Below are 27,739 nucleotides of genomic sequence, written 5' to 3'. Positions count from 1 at the left end.
CAGTATAGAGGACAGCAGAGAATCTCTTGCCACAGAGATCAAGGGACTAAGGAACAGTCATGAGGAGCTGAAAAGCGCTTTAAACGAAATGCAAAACAAAATGGAAACGACGACGGCTCGGATTGAAGAGGCAGAGGAGAGAATAGGTGAACTAGAAGATAAAGTTATGGAAAAAGAGGAAGCTGAGAGAAAGAGAGATAAAAAAATCCAGGAGTATGAGGGGAAAATTAGAGAACTAAGTGATACACTAAAAAGAAATAATATACGCATAATTGGTATCCCAGAGGAGGAAGAGAGAGGGAAAGGGGCTGAAGGGGTACTTGAAGAAATTATAGCTGAGAACTTCCCTGAACTGGGGAAGGAAAAAGGCATTGAAATCCAAGAGGCACAGAGAACTCCCTTCAGACGTAACTTGAATCGATCTTCTGCACGACATATCATAGTGAAACTGACAAAATACAAGGATAAAGAGAAAATTCTGAAAGCAGCAAGGGATAAACGTGCCCTCACATATAAAGGGAGACCTATAAGACTCGTGACTGATCTCTCTTTTGAAACTTGGCAGGCCAGAAAGGATTGGCACGAGATCTTCAGTGTGCTAAACAGAAAAAATATGCAGCCGAGAATCCTTTATCCAGCAAGTCTGTCATTTAGAATAGAAGGAGAGATAAACGTCTTCCCAAACAAACAAAAACTGAAGGAATTTGTCACCACGAAACCAGCCCTACAAGAGATCCTAAGGGGGATCCTGTGAGACAAAGTACCAGAGACATCACTACAAGCATAAAACATACAGACATCAAAATGACTCTAAACCCGTATCTTTCTATAATAACACTGGATGTAAATGGATTAAATGCGCCAACCAAAAGACATAAGGTATCAGAATGGATAAAAAAACAAGACCCATCTATTTGCTGTCTACAAGAGACTCATTTTAGATCTGAGGACACCTTTAGATTGAGAGTGAGGGGATGGAGAACTATTTATCATGCTACTGGAAGCCAAAAGAAAGCTGGAGTAGCCATACTTATATCAGACAAACTAGACTTTAAATTAAAGGCTGTAACAAGAGATGAAGAAGGGCATTATATAATAATTACAGGGTCTATCCATCAGGAAGAGCTAACAATTATAAATGTCTATGTGCCAAATACCGGAGCCCCCAAATATATAAAACAATTACTCATAAACATAAGCAACCTTATTGATAAGAGTGTGGTCATTGCAGGGGACTTTAACACCCCACTTACAGAAATGGATAGATCATCTAGACACACGGTCAATAAAGAAACAAGGGCCCTGAATGATACATTGGATCAGCTGGACTTGACGGATATATTTAGAACTCTGCATCCCAGAGCAACAGAATATACTTTCTTCTCAAGTGCACATGGAACATTCTCCAAGATAGATCACATACTGGGTCACAAAACAGCCCTTCATAAGTTTACAAGAATTGAAATTATACCATGCATACTTTCAGACCACAATGCTATGAAGCTTGAAATCAACCACAGGAAAAAGTCTGGAAAACCTCCAAAAGCGTGGAGGTTAAAGAACACCCTACTAAAGAATGAGTGGGTCAACCAGGCAATTAGAGAAGAAATTAAAAAATATATGGAAACAAACGAAAATGAAAATACAACAATCCAAACGCTTTGGGATGCAGCAAAGGCAGTCCTGAGAGGAAAATACATTGCAATCCAGGCCTATCTCAAGAAACAAGAAAAATCCCAACTACAAAATCTAACAGCACACCTAAAGGAAATAGAAGCAGAACAGCAAAGGCAGCCTAAACCCAGCAGAAGAAGAGAAATAATAAAGATCAGAGCAGAAATAAACAATATAGAATCTAAAATAACTGTAGAGCAGATCAACGAAACCAAGAGTTGGTTTTTTGAAAAAATAAACAAAATTGACAAACCTCTAGCCAGGCTTCTCAAAAAGAAAAGGGAGATGACCCAAATAGATAAAATCATGAATGAAAATGGAATTATTACAACCAATCCCTCAGAGATACAAACAATTATCAGGGAATACTATGAAAAATTATATGCCAGCAAATTGGACAACCTGGAAGAAATGGACAAATTCCTAAACACCCACACTCTTCCAAAACTCAATCAGGAGGCAATAGAAAGCTTGAACAGACCCATAACCAGTGAAGAAATTGAATCGGTTATCAAAAATCTCCCAACAAATAAGAGTCCAGGACCAGATGGCTTCCCAGGGGAGTTCTACCAGACGTTGAAAGCAGAGATAATACCTATCCTTCTCAAGCTATTCCAAGAAATAGAAAGGGAAGGAAAACTTCCAGACTCATTCTATGAAGCCAGTATTACTTTGATTCCTAAACCAGACAGAGACCCAGTAAAAAAAGAGAACTACAGGCCAATATCCCTGATGAATATGGATGCAAAAATTCTCAATAAGATACTAGCAAATTGAATTCAACAGCATATAAAAAGAATTATTCACCATGATCAAGTGGGATTCATTCCTGGGATGCAGGGCTGGTTCAACATTCGCAAATCGATCAACGTGATACATCACGTTAACAAAAAAAAAAGAGAAGAACCATATGATCCTGTCAATCGATGCAGAAAAGGCCTTTGACAAAATCCAGCACCCTTTCTTAATAAAAACCCTTGAGAAAGTCGGGATAGAAGGAACATACTTAAAGATCATAAAAGCCATTTATGAAAAGCCCACAGCTAACATCATCCTCAACGGGGAAAAACTGAGAGCTTTTTCCCTGAGATCAGGAACACAACAGGGATGCCCACTCTCACCGCTGTTGTTTAACATAGTGCTGGAAGTTCTAGCATCAGCAATCAGACAACAAAAGGAAATCAAAGGCATCAAAATTGGCAAAGATGAAGTCAAGCTTTCGCTTTTTGCAGATGACATGATATTATACATAGAAAACCCGATAAACTCCACCAAAAGTCTGCTAGAACTGATACATGAATTCAGCAAAGTTGCAGGATACAAAATCAATGTACAGAAATCAGTTGCATTCTTATACACTAACAATGAAGCAACAGAATGACAAATCAAAATGGATGAAAGACCTAAACAGACAGGAAGCCATCAAAATCCTACAGGAAAAAACAGGCAACAACCTCTTTGACCTCAGCTGCAGCAACTTCTTACTTGACATGTCTCTGGAGGCAAGGGAAACAAAAGCAAAAATGAACTCTTGGTACCTCATCAAAATAGAAAGCTTCTGCACAGTGAAGGAAACAATCAGCAAAACTAAAAGGCAACCAATGGAATGGGAGAAGATATTTGCAAATGACATATTAGATAAAGGGTTGATATCCAAAATCTATAAAGAACTTAACAAACTCAACACCCAAAAAACAAATAATTCATGAGGAAATGGGCAGAAGACATGAATAGACACTCCTCCAAAGAAGACATCCAGATGGCCAACTGACACATGAAAAATGCTCAACATCACTCATCATCAAGGAAATACAAATTAAAACCACAATGAGATACTACCTCACACCAGTCAGAATGGCTGAAATTAACAACTCAGCCAACAATAGATGTTGGTGAGGATGTGGAGAAAGAGGATCTCTTTTGCACTGCTGGTGGGAATGCAACTGGTACAGCCACTCTGGAAAACAGTATGGAGGTTTCTCAAAAAATTAAAAATAGAACTACCCTACAACCCAGCAATTACACTACTAGGTATTTATCCAAGGGATACAAGTGTGCTGTTTTGAAGGGACACATGCACCCCAATGTTTACAGCAATGGCTATCAACAATAGCCAAAGTATGGAAAGAGCCCAAATGTCCATCGATGGATGAATGGATAAAGAAGATGTGGTATATATATACAGTGGAGTATTACTCAGCAATAAAAAAAATGAAATCTTGCCATTTGCAACAACTTGGATGGAACTAGAGGGTATTATGCTAAGCGAAATTAGTCAGAGAAAGACAAATATAATATGACTTCACTCATATGAGGGCTTTTAAGGTAGAAAACAGATGAACAGAAGGGAAGGGAAGCAAAAATAATACAAAAACAAAGAGGGCGACAACACATAAGAGACTCTTAAATACAGAGAACAAACTGAGGGTTGCTGGAGGGATTGTGGGTGGGGATGGGCTAAATGGGTAAGGGGTATTAAGGAAGACACTTGGGATGAGCACTGGGTGTTATACATAGGGGATGAATCACTGGAATCTACTTCTGAAATCATCATTGCACTATATGCTAAATAACTTGGATGTAAATTTAAAAATAAATAGATAAATAAATAAAATTAAAAAAAAAAGAATTCTCTATGTGGCATTCAGAATTGAAGGAAAGATTAGAGTTTTCCAGATAAACAAAAGCTAAAGGAGTTTATCACCACTAAACTAGCTTTACAAGAAACATAAAGGACTTCCTTCAACTAAAAATGAATGGCACTAATTAATAACAGGAAAATATACAAAAGTAAAAATCTCACTGGAAAATGTAAACACAGAAAAGTAGTAGACCAATCACTTAAAAAGGTAGCATAAAGGTCAAAAGACAAATATAGTAAAATTAACTAAATGTACAATAATTACCTAATGGATGCATAAAATAAAAAGATGTAAAATGTTACATCAAAAATATAAAAGATGAGGAATGTGTTCAAATTTAAATTGCTGTCAACTCAAAACAGACCATTATATACATAGGAAGTTATATGTGAACCTCACAGTAACCACAAAGCAAAAACTTATCATAAATACACAAAAGTAAATGACAAAGGAATCTAAACATAACACTAAAGAAAGTCACCAAATTGCAAGGGAAGAGAGAAAAAGGAACAGAAAGGAACTACAAAAACAGCCAGAAAACAATTAAAAAAACAATAATAAGCCATTAAATATTTATTATTAACAATACTTATTAACAATAATTGATACTTATTAAATATCAATAATTACTTAAAATGTAAATAAATTAACCTCTCTAATCAAAAGACAAAAAGTGGCTGAATGGATAAAAACGAACAAACAAAACCCCCAAAACTCATCTATAACCTCCTACAAAAGATTAATTCCAGATGGAGAGAACACAGAGACTGAAAATGAAGGGATAGAGAAAGATATTCCATGCAAATGGAAATTAAAAGAAAGTTAGTGTAATTAGCAAAATGAAGGATAAAAAACATATGATGATCTCCATAGATGCAGAAAAGGTATTTGACAAAATTCAACATCCATTCATGATAAAAATTCCCAACAAAGTAGGTATAAAGGGAACATATAAACATAATAAAGGCCATAAATGACAAACCCACAGCTAACATCACACTAAACAGTGAAAAATCAAAACTTTTCTGCTAATATTGGGAATAAGACAGGATTCTCAGTCTTGGCACTTTAATTCAACACAATATTAGAAGTCCTAACCACAGCAATTAGATAAAGGAAAAAAGAAAAGTAAACAAGAAAAGTCATCCAATTTGGAAAGGAAGGAGTAAAACCCACTATTTGCAGATGACACGATACTGCATATAGGAAACCCAAAAGACTCCACCAAAAATGTATTAAAATAAATAAGTAATAACTCTATTCAGCAAAGTAGCAGGATACAAAATCAATATACAGAAATTTGTGGTATTTCCATACTGAATTAGCAAATTATCAGAAAAGCAATTTTTAAAAAGATCCCATTTAAAATTGCATCAAAAAGAATAAAATACCTAAGAATAACTTTAACCAAAGAAGTGAAAAATCTATACAATGAAAGCTATAAAATTCTAGTGAAAGAAAGTGAAGAAAACACAAATAAATGGAAAAATATTCCATGCTCATGGACTGGAAGAATTAATGTTATCAAAATATCCGTACTACCCAAAGTAATCCACAGATTCAGTGCATTTCCTATCAAAATTCAAATGGCATTTTTTTTTTTACAGAATTAGAACAAATCATTCAAAAATTTGTATAGAACAGTCTTGAGAAAGATCAAAGCTGGTATCACGGTCCCGATTTTGAACTATACTACAAAGCTACAGTAATCAAAATAGTATGGCATTGGCATAAAAACAGATCCACAGATGAGTGAACAGAAATGAAAGCCCAGAATTAAACCCACACATATACGGAGAACTGATTTATGATAAAGGAGCTATGAACATACGTGGAGAAAGGCCAGTCTCTTCAATAAATGGTGCTGAGAAAACTGGATAGCCACATGCAAAAGAATGAAACTAGAACTATCTTACACCATACACAAAAGTTAAGACCTGAACCACATATTTCTAGAGGAAAACATAGGCAGTAAGTTCCTCAATATCGGTCTTACAATACTTTTGTGGATGTGACTCCAAAAGCGAAGGAAACAAAAGCAAAAGATTACATCAAACTAAAAAGCTTCTGCACAGCAAAAGAAACCATCATCAAAACAAAAAGGAAACCTACTGAATGGGAGAAGATACTTGAAAATCATATATCCAACAAGGGATTCACATCCAAAGTATATAAAGAATCCATATACTGAATAACAAAAATGCAAACAACCCAATTAAAAAAATAGGCAGAGGAACTGAACAGATATTTTTACACAGAAGACATACAGATGGCCAATAGGTACATTAAAAGATGTTGAACATCACTAATTATTAGGTAAATGCAAATCAGAACCACAATGAGATATCACCTCATACAAGTTAGAACAGCTATTATCAAAAACGCAAGATATAACAAGTGTTGGCAATGTTGTGAAGAAAATAGAACCCTCATACACTGCTGATGGAAATGTCAATTGGTACAGCCACCATGGAAAACAGTATGGACATGCTTAAAATAAAGAACAGAATTACCATATGATCCAGCTATTCCACTTCTGAGTACTTCTTTAAATTTTATTTACTTATTTTGAGAGAGAGAGAGAGAGAGAAGGGCAAAGAGGAAGAGAGAGAAAATCCCAAGCAGGCTCTTTCCTCAACATGGGGCTCCATCTCACAACGGTGAGATCATGACCTGAGCTGAAATCAAGAGTCGGACACTTAACCAACTGAGCCACCCAAGCTTGCCACCACTTCTGAGTATTTATCTGAAGAATACAGAATATTGATTCAAAAAAATAAAATGTACTTTTATTATAACTGCAGCATTATTTACAATGGCCAAGAAATATAAACAACTGGGGCGCCTGGCTGGTCGAGTCGGTTAAGTAGCCAACTCTTGATTTCAGCTCAGGTCATGATAACATGGTTGTGAGATAGAGCCCTGCATTGGTCTCCACACTGAGCTGGGATTCTTTCTCTCCCTTTCCCTCTCTCTCTGCCTCTCCTCCACTTGCACTTGCTCTCTCTCAAAATAAGTAAATAATTTTTTTTAATGTAAACAACCTACCAAACTCTACACCCAAAAAACAAATAATCCAGTGAAGAAATAGGCAGAAAACATGAATAGACGGTTCTCTAAAGAAGACATCCAGATGGCCAACAGGCACATGAAAAGATGCTCAACATTGCTCCTCATCAGGGAAATACAAATCAGAACCACACTCAGATATCGCCTCACGCCAGTCAGAGTGGCTAAAATGAACAAATTAGGAGATTATAGATGCTGGAGAGGATGTGGAGAAACGGAAACCCACTTGCATTGTTGGTGGGAATGCAAACTGGTGCAGCCACTCTGGAAAGCAGTGTGGAGGTTCATCAAAAAATTAAAAATAGATCTACCCTATGACCCAGCAATAGCACTGCTAGGAATTTACCCAAGGGATACAGGAGTGCTGATGCATAGGGGCACTTGTACCCCAATGTTTATGGCAGCAGCGCTTTCAACAATAGCCAAATTATGGAAAGAGCCTAAATGTCCATCAACTGATGAATGGATAAAGAAATTGTGGTTTATATACACAATGGAATACTACTTGGCAATGAGAAAGAATGAAATATGGCCTTTTGTAACAACATGGATGGAACTGGAGAGTGTTATGCTAAGTGAAATAAGTCATACAGAGAAAGACAGAGACCATGTGTTTTCACTCTTATGTGGATCCTGAGAAACAACAGAAGACCATGGAGAAGGGAAAGGAAAAAAAGAAAAGTTAGAGAGGGAGGAAGCCAAACCATAAAAGACTCTTAAAAACTGAGAATAAACTGAGAGTTGATGGGGGGTAGGAGAGAGGGGAAAGTGGGTGATGGGCATTGAGGAGGGCACCTGTTGGGATGAGCACTGGGTGTTGTGTGGAAACCAATTTGACAATAAATTTCATATTAAAAAATAAATAAATAAAAAATAAAAAATGTAAACCACCTAAATGTCCATTGACAGATGGACGAAGAAGATGTGGTGTATATACACAATAGAATACTACTCAGTCATAAGAGACAATGAAACCTTGCCATGTGTGACAACACAGATGAACTCTGAAGGTGTTATGCTAAGTGAAATAAGTCACATGGAGAAAGATAGATGCCACATGATGTCATGCATATGGTGGAATCTAAAAAAACAAAACAAAAGAAAACAAAAACAAACTTGTAGATACAGAGAACAGACTGGTGGCTACCTTTGTGGAATCAGATTGGGAGGTGGGTGAAATGGGTGAAGGGGGCCAATTGTATGGTGATAGATGATAAATAGGCTTTAATGGTGATAATTCTGGAGTACATAGAGATGCCAAAGTATAATGTTGTGCACCTGGAAAAAAATTTGTAACTCATAGCATCCTCCCAGCTACCACCACCACACACACTCCTTCCACAAAAGATTTGGGTTTGTGGTTGTGTGGTTTTGGTTTTGGTTTTCCTTGGTTGGTTCAGTTTTAGGGAAAAGTTATTTGGGGTTTGAGGCTGAAAATTTGAAACTGGGATCTGAGATAGGTCTAAAACCCCCAATCTTATTTTCTAAAACATGTCTAGAGAGGATTGAATCAAAACCTTTAGAGGCCAGAACACTGGAGATACTGTGTTTAGCCCTGACCCCTCCATCCATATGTAATTAATTCAGTTTGTTGAAGCAAAATCACATATATGTGTAAGAAATTCTAACAAAGTTCTGACTTCTTTCTCATGATAATTATGCTGTTTTTTCTTTTTCTTTTTCATTTTTAAACATCAAAGATTGGGGCATCTGGGTGGCTTGGTTAAGCATCTGACTTCGGCTTAGGTCATGATCTCAGGGTTTGTGGGTTCGAGCCCTGCATCAGGCTCTGTACTGACAGGTCAGAGCCTGGAGCCTGCTTCAAATTCTGTCTCCCTGTATCTCTTCCCCTCTCCCACTTGTTCTTTCTCTCTCTCTCCTTCTCTCAAAAATAAACATTAAAAAACAAACAAAAAAATCAAAGATTAAATTGTTTTCAATAGGGCTTTGTTTGCCCATTATTTGCTAGCGCCTATATTAAGTTAGGACCAACTACCATCAAGTGATTAAGTTAGGTTTATCTGACCTTCAAGTTTCAGAATGAAATTAGAAAGATAATAAATATAAGAGGATAGTTTACAGAATAATCAAACTGGGCTTCTTTCAATTATTTCAGGCAGGATACATAAAATATCCAAAATAGTTTCAAATTTTAACCAACAAAGTAATATAGGGTCCAGCTACTAAGATAATCTGTTTCTAGACTTGTTCCTAGGGTTTTAAGCCAAATAGGATTATCCATGTACAATCCTTCCAATAAAAATGGGTTCAGGACACTCTGATCCATCCCTTTGGTGGCAATTGTCTTAAGCCTTCTACCTTTGTTTCTTCCTTGCTTCTTGCTCCCACCTGCTCTACCCAAATTCTGAACTTTGGAGGTTTGTGCTTTTGATTCTAATCAAAGAATTTTCTTCCTGGCTTTTTACCCCTGGCATACCCTAGAACTCAGAGTGTACTTGGCATCTAGCCCACCCTGTTCCTTTCCCATCTGAAGGAAAAACTATTATAGCTACTATTTAGTGAGCAACTGTCATGTGTTAGGCATATGATAGGCACCTTGTATACATCACCTCAACTAATCCCCACAACAGTCTTCACTGGTCAGTATTTTTATCACCGTATTATGATTAAAGCAAACAACGAACTGGAGAAAGGTTATTCAGCAAGAGGCCAGAGTTTAATCACAGATTTCAATCCTACCCTTTTAGCCTAAACTATTGCTGCTTCCATATTTTCATTAAAAATAAATATTTACTGACAGGGCTCCTGGGTGGTTTAGTTGGTTGTGTCAGACTCTTGATTTCACCTCAGGTCATGATCCCAGGGTCGTAAGATAGAGCCCCACATTGGGCTCCACACTGAGCATGGAGCCTGCTTGAGATTCTCTCTCTCTCTCTCTCTCTCTCTCTCTCTCTCTCTCTGCCCCTCTCCCTTGTTAACACTCCCTCTCCCCTCTCCCCTGCTCACACACACTCTCTAAAGTGTGTGTGTGTGTGTGTGTGTGTGTGTGTGTGTGTGTATAACTGAGCACCTAGTACGTTCCAGGTTCTGCGCATTCTAATTGAGATCATATTATAAAGTTGCAAGCAAATAGATAATATCATTTCTGGAAGCGATAAGTGCTATGAAGAAAAAAAATAAAGTAATGAAGAAGGACTAGAAGGGTGGGTGGCAACATTAGATGAGAGGAGGAGAGGAATATTGAAAAGGAGCCAATCATTTGAAAATCTGGGCTAGAAACATTCCAGACTGAGGAACATCCCATTCATAGGTACAGGGTCAGGAATGAGTGTGCTGTCTTCAAGAAACAGAAGGGTGTCTGGTGTTACTGAGGTTAGTGACCCAGGGGAAGATATGTAGAAGAGACGAAAAAGGTAGGCATGGCCAGGTCCTACAGGGCCTCGCTGCCAAGGCTAAGAGAGCTGAATTCCACATGCAATAGGAGCCACATTTGAAGGAGGAAGTGCCACGATGACCACATAATTTTTTAAAGCACAGATAATGCATCAGTTTTAACAATGAATATGGAGACACTAGAAAGACATGCATGCATAAGGTACTCTAAAAGGCCAAAGCACAAAAACTCTAAAAGCAAATGGATTTTCTGCATCCTCTGCAATCATTTCTATCCCAGGAAATATGGAGTTCGTGGGAAATTCAAGGTCAGATTTTAATTTACTAATATTTAGTTATACTTAGGAGTGTCATCTCTTCAGGTTGGAGATGTCCTCCCAAGGTGAAATATCCTCTCTTGTATTGGCATTGTAAAGTAATGGTTTCAAAATTCAGGAGAGCCCCTGCAATAAATTCCAGGCTCTACTGTTTCTCCCCACAAAGCATGTTATAGGTGGAAAATGGATAACACTACCACCATCAAATAATTTTATTAAACACAGCATATTTAGAAAGAAACATACAGAATCCTCCAATCACGGACTTGTCTTCTTTTATGGAAGGAGAAAATATGGTGCCACCTGTACAAAATCCATCTGGACAGACATTACACAGATATATTTTTCCATCCAATGTTATCTTTTGTAATAAAGCCCAAAGGCATAGTACTGTAAAAATATAAACTTTAAAAATTCTGAGACTTTGTTAATAAGAAAATTAAATAAAATTTGTTCACAATCCATGGAATTTGGTTATAGAATTTACAAGTCACAATTGTAGGACTACAGATAAATTTCCAACTTCCTTTCAGAAATATTCCACCCTACTGCAACTTTCAAAGTTTGGGAGGGGGGAAATATCCAAGTTAGATAAGATTATGAAATTATAGCATTTTCTTACTTTAATCCATGCCGTAAAATCTAATATTAACTAGCTTATCAGGAATATCATGAGAAATACAACTAACAAGTTTAAAATCTGTAGTCTAGAGCCAGAAATTCAAATGTTGGGGGAAAACACAAGAACTAAGGTGTGTTCCAGAATAAATATGTGCCCTAGAAGTAACAAAGAAAAAATATTCAGCGTATTTTAACAACTAAACTGTAGGGTAACTTCTTGCCCCTGGGAAAAAGAAAATCTTTATTTTCTCATAAAAGAATAAAAAACACACACATTTCAAGAGCCATAAAAGCTGTAACTAAGGAAAGCCCATCTGGGCAACTAGATTATCTTTACAATACACTCTTCACTATTTTATTTGGTCCTATTTTACGTACCTCAGGAAATTAGGTTTCCATCACAAAAATTTTCTACCAAACTATTAGATATTATTGCTAAGTAGTAACCAATAATCCCCACCAACTAGTTTAAAGTATTCTGCCCTCCTGTGTCTTACTGATATTTTTATTACTATTTTTCATTAAGACTATATTACCAAAATAATATTATTTTGTGAAGGTTAAAGTTCTAATTAGGAAAACAGGAGCTGGCAGTGGTTTAGTGCTGAGTTAAATTCTGAGACCCCAAGGAGAAAAAGAAAATAAATAATATAAAAATAAAATAATCTCTAAGGCCTCCTCTCACCCTTTATTAATCGCAAAATAAATCTCTAGGAAAGAATGATCTCTTCACCTTCGTGGGCACCCTTTGCGGTAGGGGTTTTTGGAGGAACTAAAACACCCCGGGCTGCCAGACACATGTGTGTATGGATACAGTGAGGAATCGTCCAACGTGTCCTACTTTCTCTAACTCATACTTGGAAAGAAAAACAACATTCTAACCCGGCTCATTCTGCGGTAGCATATCACAACGAAAAGTACTCAGAATGAGAAGTCAGAAGGTTCAGAGCTTTGACCACAGGCAGGCCCTGTGGTATTCCAAGCCTCAGCTGCTTTTTTCACACAATGAACTGTAGTCCAGCCTCCCCTGACTCTCCAAACGTTACGGTGTAATGATACCCATCTAAGAAAACAGAACTAAACACAAAGTCCTTCTAGTAACAATATGCTGATACCAATTGTTACACAATGTTGTGGCTCAATAACTGAAAATTTATAAATTTATCCTGCAGATAAACACAGTAAGTCTTAGAGTAGGGAGAAGAGAAGTTTTCAAGAGCTTGCAAAAAACAGGGAAAACCTTTCTTATGGGTGAACAGTCAGAAGAGTTTGACTGGGTTTTCATATTAGTTCAAATCCCAGGCTCTGTGGGTACATTCCATTCTAAGAGAAAAGTCAACTAATTTAAAGAAGACAGGTGAATATAAAGTCATACCATTATAAGCTATTGTAATTCAAAACTAGAATAACAAGGTAAGCCAACACTCCAAAGTAGACCCCAAGTTACTTTTATTTGGCAAGTTTAATTTCTGCTGCCAAATACCATAGTAAATTAACAGGGCTGCTTCTCCTCTTATTTCCCTTGAAACTGTGGAACGATCAAAAGAGAAAACAGAAGAAAGATATAAAAAAAAGGTACTGGATATGCCCTGAATAGGTATTCTGATTAATTAGTTGGTTTTATTCACTTTTTTCTTTCAGGAGCAGGGTTTTGGGTTCTAATGAATTATTTTACCCCTGGTTATGTAAATCAGTATTCGCAAACGCTTTTGATAGACAGTCCATCGGTTAAAATGTTCAGTATATATCCCCAATACTTATTCATTTATTAATTTATTAACCAGATCACTTATTGCATATGCCAATATACATTATGAAATATATACATAAATAAAAGTGTTAAAAATCACTTAATGATGAACTAGATATTTGTTATTTTATGCTAGTCACAGTGCTTCATTTTATCATTAGCCTATGACTCAAAGTATAATATATACTTAAGGCAAGGCTCATTGTTAACAGAATTAGATTTAAATCCATATTTCATAGGCCTTCTTGATCATTTCAATGAAAGAGAGAAGCTGATTTCTTGGAAGACTGAATTAAGCAAATCATCAACTTTGTTAACCTCCCATTATGTCAAAGAATTCTTACTGCAGTCAGAGAAGCTTCAATTCTACCAATTTCCTGTTTGCTTATGCTTGTATTATTAGTATTATCTTCTTTAAAAAATCCTTTTAAGCCACTTTTCTATTTTGTAACTGCTGGTTTAGTTAATACTGAATAATAGAATCCTTAATTCCTTAAATGAACAAACATAAAATCAGTAAGACGCAACACAATGGAATTGAAAGAAGAGTAGGAATCACATGTTAGCTGCTCCACACTATGGATTTCCCAGTATTTCTTCAAGATTCCTCTGTGAGGGAGGACAGGAGACCAAGGGACCTATGGGCAACTGGGAGGCCAGTATCAATCTGCATATTGTACACTTGCAAGAGCTTAGGTTTTATGAAATTAAAAAAAAAAAACATAAACAGAAGTTCAAAGTTTACTCCCCAAAGCCTATTTTGGAGATAAAGTGTATAAGCAGTTGTAGTACATAAGGAGAGCTGTTACCTGAATTATCTGCTACTTTACTTGAATATCAATGGGCCATGATTATGTTCTAGGCACACCACAGCTTGAGTCCTTCAGCTTGACCAGTAGGAAACTTTTATGGAGTTTAGAAGCTGTACTCTCTTGAAACAGCACTTTTCACGATAGTGACTAGACCATTCTTATTCCTTTGAGCTTCAGTCATTCATGCCCTCAGAAGCAAACAACAACAAAGTTATAAAAGGCATTTGTTTGTGTTAAATACTTAACTCTATTCTTGTGTCCAGGTAAGATTAATCTTCAAACCTCAATGATCCTGGGAGGTGCTCCAAAGTTTGTTCAGTGGCTAAAAGTTACACCATCACACCATTTTGTGCATTAGTAATCTTGAAATGATTAGCTATAATATATAATATAACGTATGAGTGTAGATGGTATCTAAGCTCTTTCTTTAACATTTTTCATAATTTGTCTTAGTCTGCTGACGCTGCCATAACAAAATACCATAGATGGGATGACTTAAACAACAGAAATATGTTTCTCACAGTTCTAGAAGTTGGGGAGTCCAAGATCAAGGTGCCTGTGGGCTTAGTTCCTGGTGAGAATTCTCTTCCTGGTTTGCAGACCATTGCCATCTCACTGTGTGCTCATATGGCCTTTCCTAAGTACTAGAGCGAGCTCTCCAGTGTCTCTTCTTATGAAGACACTAATCCTATCAGATCAGGGCCCTTCAATTATAACCTCATTAACCTTAATTACTTCCATAAAGACCTTCTTTCCAAATATGGTCACACTGGAGGTTAGAGCTTCAACATAGGAATTTTGGGGAGACATTCAGTCCATTACATAATTTATATGCTTTCTTTCAACAAATATTTATGTTGTGTCTTCTATGTGCATGACACTATAACCATTGTTGTTCTCATTTTAGAGGAGACACAGCAAACAATAAATGTATGCATGTGTATGTGTGTGTGTGCATGCACATGCATGTGTGCACATGTATATTATATTAGAACAGGTGGTCAGGGATTACCTCTCTGACATGAGGACAAGGGAGAAAATATCTGATGTTACTGAGGAGCAAGCCTCTAAATATTTAGAGAAAGTGTCTCAGGCTCAACGACCAAGATGCAGGAACCTAAGGGATGGAAGAACAGCAGAAAGGCCAGTGAGGGTGGCAGGGCTGGGGAGGGGACAGTGATGGAGAAAGAGGTAAAGAGAGGTGGGGTGGCAGACATGTAAGGCCTTGGTGGCTAAGGTCAAGTTTGAACTGTCACCATGGAAAGTGACTGAAAGTGATGGGAAGCCATGGGGTGGTTTTTGAGCAGAGGATTGGCATGAGCTAATACACACACTTTTAAAGGGTCACCCAAAACTCTACATGGATAATAGACCATAGGGGCAAGATTAAGAGCAGTAAGACAAATTCAGAGCCTTTTTCAGAAATCCAAATGGGCACTGCTGGTTTGGAAGAGGGGTAGTTGGGGTTAGACTTGGAAAACATTTTGAAGCTGGAGCTATCAGGATTTCCTGATGAACTGAATATGAGATATGAAAGAAAGGATAGCAAAAAAAAAAAATCTTTGCAGCATTGAAATAATTCTAGGGTTCAAAACAAAATAGCAATCTAAAAGACTATTTGGAGGGTGTCCTCTCCTAGCACTCCATACTTCCACACACAACTTTTCATAGGTGCATTAATTATGTCTGCACTTGTCTATTTAGTAGCTATCTCTCCCCCATTAGAATGTGAGCTCCTGGAAGGTAGGACTTACATCTGTCTATCTAGTTCACCCTTACATCACCTGCACCAAGGTCAATGCCAGGCAGTTTTTGAGACCTCATTAAATACTTATGAACGAATATCCATAAGCTTTGAGCAATCTTGAAATTATATCTTATAAGTAGCAATTGAAAGAAATAGGGATGCTAAGAAGGCTATATTCTCATTAGATGGCAGGTAGGACTATAAAGATTCTGTAATGTTTTCTAAGTTACCTTTTTCTAGTATTTAAATTCTAAGACACAACCAATTGTACTACACCAAAAGGATGTGTCTCCTATCAGGTGGTTAACACATTCTTCTGTAAATGGAGTTTTACCCTGATCTGATATCATAACCATATTATACATTTAATCTGTTTAATAATTCTTAGAAAAGTATTTCTGCTAAAAATAATACATACCACCAACCTCCTGTAATTCAAACTCAAGCAAAACGGCAAAACTGAAGAGTGAGGTCTACAGATAATTTTCAAATCTTATTTTCAATGATTGCAGGCTGTGTCTGCCATAAACTTTTACACCAGCTGTTAAAAGCTCTTCAAATTGTTTTTGTTGCATTTCATTTTCACCACTCCTCCATATAGCGAGGTAAGTAGACTAAAGACTAAAGATAGAAAAAGTTGTGGAGATTTGGGGGTGTAAAGTAGTGACTGGCCTATATAATCCCCGTCACTAAAAGGTTGGAATTATTCAGACGTGACCATACTTGGAACTTGGGGCAGAGCTAGTATGTAATGTACTGGTTTCCAGCAGTAACTTTTTATTTAAAAATTAAGTTCCTTTAACCGTTCTGCTGAAATGTCACTCGGTTGGGGTTTTGAAAGGGGAACGTGCAGACGGCTGCAGTAATGATAGAGACTCTTTGTGTAAACTACCCAACACGACACCGAGTGATGTGTGGTTTGTGATGTCAGCAGAAACCGCAGATAGAATCGCCTGGGTTTCTATCTCTTTGCTAGAGAACGTCCCTACAAGAAAAGGCTGACCCTTGACACCGCCAGAAACTTTCCCCAGACTTGGCCTCCATTGGTAGAAGGAGTCGCCCCCCTGCTGGCGGGCGCCCCACGAGAGTCCCAGAGGTGGGTCGTGGGGACGCCGACACTGGGGCGAGGTCCCTCCGGCCCTGCACAGACAAGGGCGGGGCCACACGCACTTGGGCTGGCAAGGGCTGGGGGGGAGGGGGCTCGGGGGGGGGGGGGGCGGCGCAGCAGGGGGCCAGCCGGAGGTGGGGGGGAGCGGGTGGGCGGGGGCGGCCCAGGGCCACGCCCGAAAGTCTCAGCAGGCCGCGAGAGTGGGGAGGGCCCCGCAGCCCCCGCCCCGCGGAGAGGCGGTGGCGGGCCGCAGCGAGGTGGCCTAGCCGGGCGGTGGCTGGAGGGCGGGGGGCGCCCGAGGTGGGAGAGGGTGGGGTCAGGCGGCCTTACATAGCCAGAGCGGCCGCCGGCAGCACAGCCAGCAGTCGCCGCCGCGCCTCCAGCGCCCGCAGGTAGAGTCGGCAAGGGTGGGGCGGGGCCGCGTCCGGGGTGGGGGTGGGGGAAGAGGGACGCTCCTGGGTGGGAGGTGTTACTCAGAAGGTCCCCCTGTGTGCGCACCCATATTATCCGCAGACGCGAGGGCTTAGAGCATCCTTTTGCACCTCTGAAAGGGGCAGAGGTGGGGGTGACCCGGTTACCTTACGCTGACCTCCTGACAGCTGCCCAGCTGCACTGAGAAAGCACAGGGCCCCAGAGGGTGCTAGCTTCCGAGATACTTCGGGTGTTTTCTGCACCCTCCAACCTAACTGTCCAACACACACACACACACACACACTCGCTCGCGCTCTCTCTCTCTCTTCCCACCCCCCTCCGCCCCCCGCAGGCAGGCGGAATTGGGGGCCTGAGGGATTAGAGGGATAGAGTCACTGTCAGTCAGAAGAGATTAGAATCTGGACAGGACATGTCCAAGCTGGAGTCTTCAGAAAGTAGGTGCAGCATCTGTGGCTCCTCGTGTCCAGCCCTCAGGTGATGTGTGATTGATTTTTCTTGGTTTGTTAGCTCTGAAAGCCCCAGGCTGTAAAAGGTTTGGGTCAACAATGAGACTGATCCACGGAGGCTTTCGTGCCCTGCTCTCCAACATCTCTGGTATCTGGAGGAGGGGCAGATTGGAGGATCCGAAAAATCTGAAGTGAGTGTTCAAAGGAGCTTAGCGTTTTTAACTTGTGACTTTTTGAAAAAAGGAAATACACTCTTTTAGTTTGAGTTAGGTTTTATTCTTTTAATATACATGCATTCATCTTAAGAGAACTGATGATGGCATTACATAGTGAGTCCAGTAGGTATGGCATCATTAGAACTAAAAACCAAGTTTACTGTGTAGTTCTAGAAAAATTGCTTCCTTACGTGTTTTTCTATGTCTCTATTACTGGGATGCAGCTTTGTTGGGAACGCTGTCAATAATCACCTTGATGTCTGTGAGGTTTACCCTGGTGCTGGCCACCTGACCCCAGACAGAGCCCAGTATGTACCCTTTTTGTAATACTGTGTTTCTGGTGGGCAGCAACCTGCTTCCAGGCCTCTAGCCTTGGTCTCTGGTGAGAGGAAAAAAGTATCAAAAATGTGCTCTTGGCAAGTTTGGGAGCAAGGAAGAATGATGTAGATTTTTTTCCCCATTAAAGTTTTCACGAATTGGCAATTTAAAACCCAAAGCATTGTTTACCACCTGTCAGACTCACTCGTAAGTGTAAGGATTAACTAATAAAAGATTTGTAAAATGCTTCCTGAATATAAAATTCCATAAATATGCAAAATAGTAATAATCCACCCATTGTTAAATTTATGTAGCTGCTTCTGCCATGCATACAAAGATGATTTAGAATGCATGTTTCCCGTCAATTAAACAATGAGTTTGGAGTAAAATAATGAGTTCAATTCACATCCTATGAAACTTTGAAATAAAATTTCTCCCATAAGGCACCATCGGCAGAGAATCATAAAGTAAGCAGCATTTCAAAAAGTTATATATGGAATGGCACTTACCTTATGGCTGGGGGGAAAGGGACCCAGTGAACTTCTGAAACTAAGAAATATTCAGCCCTGGTTCGAGTGTGCCTGAACCATAAATATTCCCTTATGTTTTGGGGAATTCTAAGGAGAGAGCAAACAGATTTTGTGGCCTTATAGATAGTCCACTTTAATCCACGAAATATGCCTCTCCGTATTTTAAGGCTGAAGTTCAATCTGTGGTTTTGTCCATAATGAAGAAAATCTTTATAGTTACTTGGATAAATTATTCATTCTTCCAATACCATGGGCTTGGTTTTTAAGCACCCTTAATATGAGCAATTATTTTAATATCCTGCAGATAATTAGATTAATTTGTTCCCAGTGGATTGAGTGACATGGTAACATCATATTTTTCTCTTTACATGTATTTAATAATAAAGTACGTCGTTTTTCTGCTTACTGGTTTCCTAAAGTAAAACCTGCTTCTTACATGCTAATTTTAAGTATAAATATTACTATGGATGGTCTTTGCTGTCTTATGAAGACAACTCTAGATTCACCACTAACAGATTAAGCTCTGAGCAAAACCATGAAGTTGGGAATGTCTTTCCTTGACATCTTCCCACCTTCAGTGGCCTTTTCTTCTCATTTTCTCCACTCAGCTCTCAGATGGACAGCCGCTAAACAGGCCCCAGCCCAGTATTCCAGAACTTCTCCTCTGCCAGCACTCTTCCTTTATCCAAGTAACTTAACCTCTGCCCTACTTATTTTCCAACAGCTTGGTATGGGTGAAAGTGCACTAGGTGAAAAATCAAAAGAGTTTGCATTTATCAGGCAGCTATGATACACCAGGCACTGTGCCACCTTATCTCATTAAATCCCTGATGCAGCAAATGTCATCCATGTTTCACACAAAAGACAACTGAGTCTCAAAGAAGTTCTGGTCCCCAAGGACAAGCAAAGAGCCAGGATTTGAAGCAAAGCATTGTGGTACTTACTGCTGCATTGTGAGCCTGATCCCTAAGAAGGGCTTATGTTCTAGACTAAGGCATGGAAGAGTTCTCCCACTATCTGGCCATTTGACCTTAAACCCTCTGGGCCTTTGATTTCCTTTCTCTAGTTTTGGATTAAATGATCTCTCAGAGATGGAAAGGATATTTAGATGCCAACCACATAAACCGTTCCTCCCACGGGCTTCCAGAATGTTCTTCCCTGCCCTGACCTTTCCTCCAACCCCCTCCTTGGTCTTTTTTCCTTCCTGTGGGTCCAAGTATATATCACCTCCTCCAAGAGACTTTTCCTAAATACTCTTCTGTTGTTTTCTAGCTCAGGCCTAGTGATCCCTTCTAACACTGATGACCAACTGCACTTACTTTATTTACACATCAGCATATATGTGGTTGGTGTTTTTATCTTCTCCTCCATCATTCCCACCACCAGACTGTAAGCCATGTGAGACCAGAGCTCCTCTTGTCTGACTTTTTCCGTTATTGTATTCCCAAGGTCTATCACAGTGACACAGAGCACATAGTTGGTGATCAATTAGTGTATGTTGAATAATTATGAATTATATGATTATAATTCTATAATGAATAATTATTTCCTACAAAGGACATGTGCTAATGGCCAATATATCGTCCCATCCCTGGGAAAACCTAAATGAAGTATCACCGATCTTACACTGTTACAGTGAGCCTGAATTATGAATGGGGATCCAAGTATAGCAACAGAGACAGCAGGACAACCCTGGGACACACAGGACAAGCAGACACACTGAACATGGTCCAACCCCCATACTTTACAACAGAGAAATCTGAACCTCAGAATGATAATAAAAACTTGGGTTTAGAAGGGCATTGGAGACCATCCAATGGTCCAACCCATTGTTTTATTCATGAGGACACACAGAACATAAAATATGTAACAGATACATCCTGACTTCCAGAACAGCACACCTTTCACCAAGGAGTCAAAAATCTCGGGGACCACCCAGTGAACAGGGGAAGGGAGCTTTAGGCAATGATGCTTTTTCCCCCCGGAAATTCCAAAGAGGCTTAGGTTTCCCAGACCAATCCTGGATAGCAACATTAGTACACAGCAGAACATTCTACTTCAGATAATCTAAGTTTTAAATTTTGTATGGCCTGTATAAATTTCAGTAACTCATTTACTATTTTAATGATCCACCAGGAAGACTTTTAATACCTATCATTAGTTTACCAGTTCTGTTTAAATGCTGGAGAGCTCCAAATGGCAAAACGACAGTGCTGAGCACTTACCACTACCATGATAGATTCAAGATACATTTAAAAGATGATTGATATTTTGAACTCCAAATGATGATGGCTTGTTTTTAAGGACTAAAATAACTTTTCTTCTCTAACTTAAAGAGCAATCCTTGCTAGAGTATTACATCCCATAAAAAAGCAGTCCTTAAACTTTAGAGGGCATAAAAATCATCTGGAAGGCTTTTTAAAAACCCAGATTGCTTAGAGCCTTTCTGCACATTTCTGAATTAATAGGTCTGAGATTGGACCCAGACAACTGCATTTTTAACACCTTTCGAGATTTTCTCAATCAAATAGTCTGAAGACCTCACTTTGAGATCCAGTAATAATTTTAGTATGTTTTGATTTTCCCAGATTCCTTATAAAACGTTTTTTTTAAACAAAGATAATTGGGGAAGATGTGTAATGTCTTTCAATCTAGCAAACAGCATACTGGGTATGATGGGAATCTGTTTCCTTGTAGCCAAAGCCATGTATGTAAAACCATGATATAGTTACTACGTTTGATACTGGCCCCAAATCAGGAACATTCCAAAATATTTCTATTGGACTGCAAAAGTAAATCAGTAATTAGCAATAAAGGTTAAGTGTTAAGTTCTGTGGAGCAATAATGAAGCCCCTGCCCTCTAGTTGACTATATTCAGTATAGTAGAGAGATAAGATTAATATCCACAAAACATTCAAGGACAGGGTTGCAGATCAAGCACAGGATGCCCGGTTAAATTTGAATTTCAAATGCACAAATCATGTTTTAGTATAGGCATGTCCCATATATTTTTACTTGCTAAATCTGGGAACCTTGTTCAGTGAACATTAGCATTTAATGTTATTAGTTTCCAGGACTTGGGTTGGGGTGGTGGGGGGCAGGGAAGGGGGGGCTAGTAATGCTGAGTGGTTGTTAAGTTTTGAGAAACTGATAAAAGCTCTGAATGTGCTCCTGAGAGCACTTTCCGACAGAATGCTCATACTATTCCATGGACCCCCCCCCCACCCCACCCCAGGCTGCCAAAGCCCTTGTGGACATCAGAGTCATCTGCAGTGTAGACAGCAGAGGCCAGCTCTTCAGACTACTTAGGTTGGTGAGTCTGGAAGGTAGCTTGGAAAAGTGGAATGTGAACTGGGCCATTAAGAGCAGAAGAGTTTAGCTGTATTGTGGGTTTAAGAGACTTCTTAAAGCTTTCACAGAAGGCAGGTTCCTTTAGGCTTTGAGGGTATTTAGTAAGGAATATGGAAAAATTAGCTTGGGCTGGTTTTTGAAAGCCCAGATTGTGGACAGCCTTAAATTCTAAAGCGTTTAGACTGCCTATCCTGGGAAAAAGTGTGTCCTTACTGATGTGTCAGTCAGGGATGAGGATCAGACAAAGGGAGATCACAGAGAGAAATTGCAGGCAGCCTCAGCTCTAGGGTCAGTAGGCCTGGTGTAAGCTCCTCCATTAACAAGCTGGGAAGCCTTCTGTGTGTGTGTGCAGTTTCCCTGGGCCCCCATCTCCTAAGCTGGGAATTGGGAATAATAAAAGGAGCTGCTAATAGGGTTGTAGTGAGGGTAAAATGAAGTTGTACGGTGCTTGGCACAGTGGGTGACACAGCATAAATATGTGATAATATAACATAATATAATCAGGGTTCCCTGGGGCTATGATCCACTGCTCCTGCTGCTACTGCCCTTGTTATTATTGAAGGGGGCGTGGTCGCCCAGCAGCCTGCAAGAGCGGTTTCAGGGGGAGTAAAACAAGAGAAAAATGATTGTTTGATCTGGATTTGGAGAAAGCTTTAAAATGTCCCTTTTCCAAGTTAAAATTTCATTATCAAAAATTGTGAAGGCAGAAACTGGTTAGTAAAATAATGTTTGTACTTCTGAGGATTTTAAAATAAATACATTCAACTCTTCATTATTTTTCCTAGAAGAGGGAATATTAAGGACAATCTAAATCATATACTCTGATCCCAAGTCAAGGAAACGTTTTTTAATTGCATGTATTACTCTTAATAGATTTGCCATCTTACCTATATCATTTTGGCTAATATTTAAATTAATTTGCACATGATAAGCTCAGACTAATCATTCAAAATGTTGCTCCCCAAAGCCATTTAAACTGCAAAGCAGATGAGTTTATCAGAAATAATTCACGAAGCAACTTGCCTCCACAGAGCTGACTGAGAACACCGAAGACGGGACCATAAGGGCTCTGGGGTCAGACTGTTGAGGTTCCCATCCCTGCTGCCTCCTGTGACTAGCTTTGTGACCACATTGCTTTGCTTCTCCAAACCTCAGTTTCTCCTGATGTAAAATAGAACTAATAATCTCCCTTACCTCCAAGGGCATGGGCATAGAGTTCTCACGTGGTTTCCGGTACCCAGTTAAGCGTCACATAGAATTCTGTGACCTCAGTGTCGTCTTCATCTTATCAGTATATTAGTTAATATATGCATAAAGAATTTATTTCAGGAAAACATCTAAAAATGTGAGAGATATTTATGATCTTTAGTCACATCTTAATTTATTTATTTATACAGCGAGGGCTATTTAGAGCATTTTCCAAACCACAGAGTACAGTGTTTTTATTTCAAAGAATTTCTAATCCCAATTTTCATTATGTGTTGCTTTCTCCAGCTCATCCATCTTCAACTTTTACAGGGTGATTGGTGCCTTTCTAGAGAGCTTTGGGTTTCAAACTATATATTAAAGCGTCTGGGCCCTAGAATTTACTTGGCTCATAAACCTACAGTACAGAACAATAAGGATTGGTTTAAGGTACATTATAGTTACATGTATGGCAGTTATATTTTATTTGGTCTGTGCTGAGCACCTTGAGGGCATGTCCCATTGTGCCTTCAAGATGGTAGACTCAAATATTTATTGAATGAATTTAGTGTATAGTAAAATACATCGCGTTCTTTTTCTGAGGATACTTTTCCCTCACGTTAGGAAATTTAACTCCTAAAAGAATGAAAACAAGGAAAAGACTTCTAACTTCCATGCATAAGATCATTAGTCTGATATTTCTAGACTGAAGTACTGAAAGTGAATTCGGAGATCTACCATTCATATTTCTATTTCCTAGAACAACATTTCCCTTAAGGTCTTCACATTAGCTGCTCCCTCCATCTCAAATGTTCTCCCCTCAGATATTGCTTATGTTCATTTTTTTGTTGTCTATTCTCATCCCCACTGGACTAGAAGTGCCCTGTGGTCAGAGGTCAAGCCTACCTGTTTACTGCTGTCTACTGCTCTAAATGCTACTGAGTATCTATTACAGTGCCAGGCACTTAGTAGGCAGTCAGTAAATATTCTGTCAATTAGTTGAATGTCAGAAGACCAATATTTGGTCTTCTACTGTCATCCCACTGCAGAGCAGTAATTTTTTTATATCTTTTGGGTCAAAATCACCTTTCAGAATTGGATTAAAATCATGAAGTGCCTCATTAATAAAATTTTACATCCTCAAAATTTTGCACATAATTTGAGTCCATGGACCACAGGTTAGGAATCCCAGTTCTAAAAAATATTTATATATATATATATATATATATATATATATATATATATATATATTTAATATTTCAGTTAGATTTTCTTCATATATATGTATATATATACATATATATACATATATACATATATACATATGTATGTATATATATACATATATGTATGTATATATGTATATATATACATATATGTATGTATATATGTATATATATATAAAGAAAATCTAACTGAAATATTAAACTAAATATCACAAAAATTTAATTACTACGAATCCCAATGTGTTAATATTCATGCACCTATAGTAATACTATCGTAATAAATTATATGTTGCCTTGGGAAAATTTTGCAACCCTCCAAAGGGAAAAAAAGGGTATCTATAAATGTTGAATGTTTTATTTATATGCTGGAAAGGATTTAAGGCTTATAGAGAAAGGCTAATAAAAATACATACTGTACAGCAATATAAAATATATTTCAAATAGGTATGAAAAAATAAGTCAAAGCAAAAAAATAAGGCTAAGAATGTAAGATGGGGCCAGTAGAGAGATTCATACTCAAAATTTATGCCATGAAATTCAACACTCTTGCTAGAAGATAGTAACAAATTTTGTTCTCAGTTTTTTAGCAGCCAATGTGAAGGAGAAAATATAATCAGTTATGTCTTGCAGAGGGCCATATTTTATATATACTTAAATATGAATACCTGTATGTGTATTTAACAGCAAACTGGTTCTTAAAAGAAGGAAGTTTTATTATCATAATAAGGAATGGTGATTATATTTCCACTTCCAACGGCAAGTGTCTTCGTACCTGAACTTGAAATAACCTATAAGAAATGTTCACAAATAACTGGCACTTTGGACATTTATGATTAAGATGTAATAACCTTCTGTTCTTTTTGTTAGCAGGCCTTACAGAAGGAAGCCTCCTTAGGGCAGTAAGACGGCATAGAACTAAGAAGGGGAGGGGTGGGGACAGATGAGGAAAACTGTTTTCTCCATTGTCTTATACCCCATCACTTCCTGCAGCACCCCACCCTTTCCTCTGCTGCACACTATTTAAATAAGGTGCCTGAAGCTCTCTTTCTCCCCTTTAAGGCATATGCACCTAGGATGTTGACTAATGTAAGTTATTCCCCCTAACCGTAGTTTCCTTGGATAACAGTCTGTCAGGGACTTCTACGCCTTCTCTGAGAGAGCAAATACAATAACTAGCTTCTCAGAACATTATGTGGATTTGTGGCATTCTCTGAGGGGCTATAAATGGATCACATTGACAGCTTTATTTGTCATTCTTAAATGGAATGTGTTTTTCCCCCTTTGAGTTAAATCAAAATCAGATGGCATTTCTTATTTCATTGTGGAATGTTTTTAGTCTCATAATTGCAAAATTACATTCATAACTGATACTATGCTAATTTACAAAATTTGTGTTTTATTATTGGGGAGTTCCTATTTGGAAAGTAAGTGAGGGAAAACAACTTATGCAACATTTTCAGTTTGCCTATTTATTGAGATCCTGATATAGTTGCTAGAATTCTGTCGCCATATGGAAGTAGAGACAATTATATTGCATGAAATGACATGGATTTTAGAAGGAAGGATATAAAAAGGCATAACCAGCAGAATATCCACAATCCAGAGACTAAAACATTCTTGAAACCTCTTCTCTCTTTTGCCTCCCCAGCATGTCCCTGGTCTCAGTCATCCCTTCCTCTCCTTGCAATGGCTCTTGTTCAACATATGCAGGGGCAAAAATCTCAAGAATAGGGTTGGCAAGTACTACTTTCATACCATGGCATACTTCTTACATGCTAAAGCAGTTGCTTGGGCCCAAGTGAAGTTTTTCATTCAAAAAATCCCTATCAACCTTAGCTTGACAATAGCTAGGCCTCCAGGATCCTGTGAGTCTTCTTTAACATATGAATATCCTTTTGGACACTGCCTCTAGTCTTTACCTCCCCTAACTCCCAAGTATACAATCAATTGCTCTTCAGAATCCCAGGGCAGCTCTTTCTGCCCATGGGTCCTCTCCCCATGCTTTAATAAAACCACCTTTTGTACCCAATTAAACAAACAAACAAACAAACAAAAAAATCCCCGTCACTTCCATCTACCCACTACTAAATCTGTATGAGAAAGGAAGCCCTCCTACTTTAATTTCTTAAATCCTCTAAAAGTTCCCAATGCTCTTTTACTGATCTCAATACTGTGCTTATCTTTAGAATTTTCAAACGCTATGCAATGGGTAGGCTTTTCTCGCTGAATTTATATGTGTTTATTTTCATACTCATTTTATACACATGCCTTTGATAAAGTCAACTTTACTGAGTACCCACTATGTCTGGACTCTCAGCATACAATGAACTGCATCAGGTATCCCCTGCCCTCATTGGGCCTACAGGCTTGTGGGGAAGACAGACAATAAAAGGATGACACAAATAGGTATGAAACTGACACTCTTCTAAATATGCCACAAAGAAGAGACACAAGGTTCTGGAAAATGAGATCTAAACGATAGGAGTCAACTAGACAAGGAGTACAGGCAGAAGGCATGACATGGAAGGGGTGGAAAGCCATGATGTATGGAAAGCAGAAAGAAGAAGCAATGTGAGAAACTGGAGGAAAATCAAGTGGTTGGAGTACAGAGGGCAGGGGTGAACAGCTGGAGTCTAGAGATGTGATCAGGGGCCATCACCATGAAAGGCTTTTTAGCCATAGTGAATAATATGTATTTATCCTAGGGACCAATGTGAAGGTTGGGGGAGGGGAAGGGAGATTGTAATTAGTTACATCATCGATTCGGTATTTCAAAAAAATATTTCTGGCTAGAATGCAGAGTATGGGTTGGCAAGGGGAATAGTGATGCAAACCAGTTAAACATTTTCAGCAAAGAGATACTGATAGCATGGCCAAGGGGAGGAAGGATGAGATGTTCATGATTTCTAAAAAGTGAATGGATTCAAGAGACATAGAGGAGG

At 38.6% G+C, this 27,739-nt stretch overlaps 1 protein-coding gene and 1 long non-coding RNA gene across 7 annotated transcripts in view; one reads left to right on the top strand and one right to left on the bottom strand.

Moving 5' to 3' along the window:
- Window positions 1–17,826, bottom strand: part of LOC109264299 (uncharacterized) — a 28,574-nt gene extending 10,748 nt beyond the window's left edge. Inside the window, exons 1-2 of the long non-coding RNA XR_002078681.2 lie at window positions 17,673–17,826; window positions 14,237–14,427 (exon numbers count right to left, since the gene is read on the bottom strand). This is a non-coding gene — a long non-coding RNA (uncharacterized LOC109264299). The remainder of the gene's footprint in view (window positions 1–14,236; window positions 14,428–17,672) is intronic.
- RHOBTB1 (Rho related BTB domain containing 1) overlaps window positions 16,951–27,739 on the top strand; it is a 122,345-nt gene continuing 111,556 nt past the window's right edge. For 4 of the 6 annotated variants that reach the window (XM_053910330.1, XM_053910328.1, XM_053910329.1 and 1 more), the window contains exon 1: window positions 17,388–17,486. The gene's annotated coding sequence lies outside the window, so the exon portion shown is untranslated. Of the gene's footprint in view, window positions 17,083–17,387; window positions 17,487–18,042; window positions 18,164–27,739 lie in introns of those variants that run through there. The other 2 variants (XM_019444271.2, XM_019444270.2) reach the window with 2 other exon arrangements.

This window comes from Panthera pardus, unplaced genomic scaffold (genome assembly GCF_024362965.1).
Source record: "Panthera pardus isolate Hobbes unplaced genomic scaffold, ASM2436296v1 HiC_scaffold_22, whole genome shotgun sequence".
In the NCBI taxonomy this organism is placed as follows: Eukaryota; Metazoa; Chordata; class Mammalia; order Carnivora; family Felidae; genus Panthera; species Panthera pardus.
The sequence above is the reverse complement of the archived record's forward strand: the minus strand, read 5'-3'. Positions and strand labels throughout refer to the sequence as shown.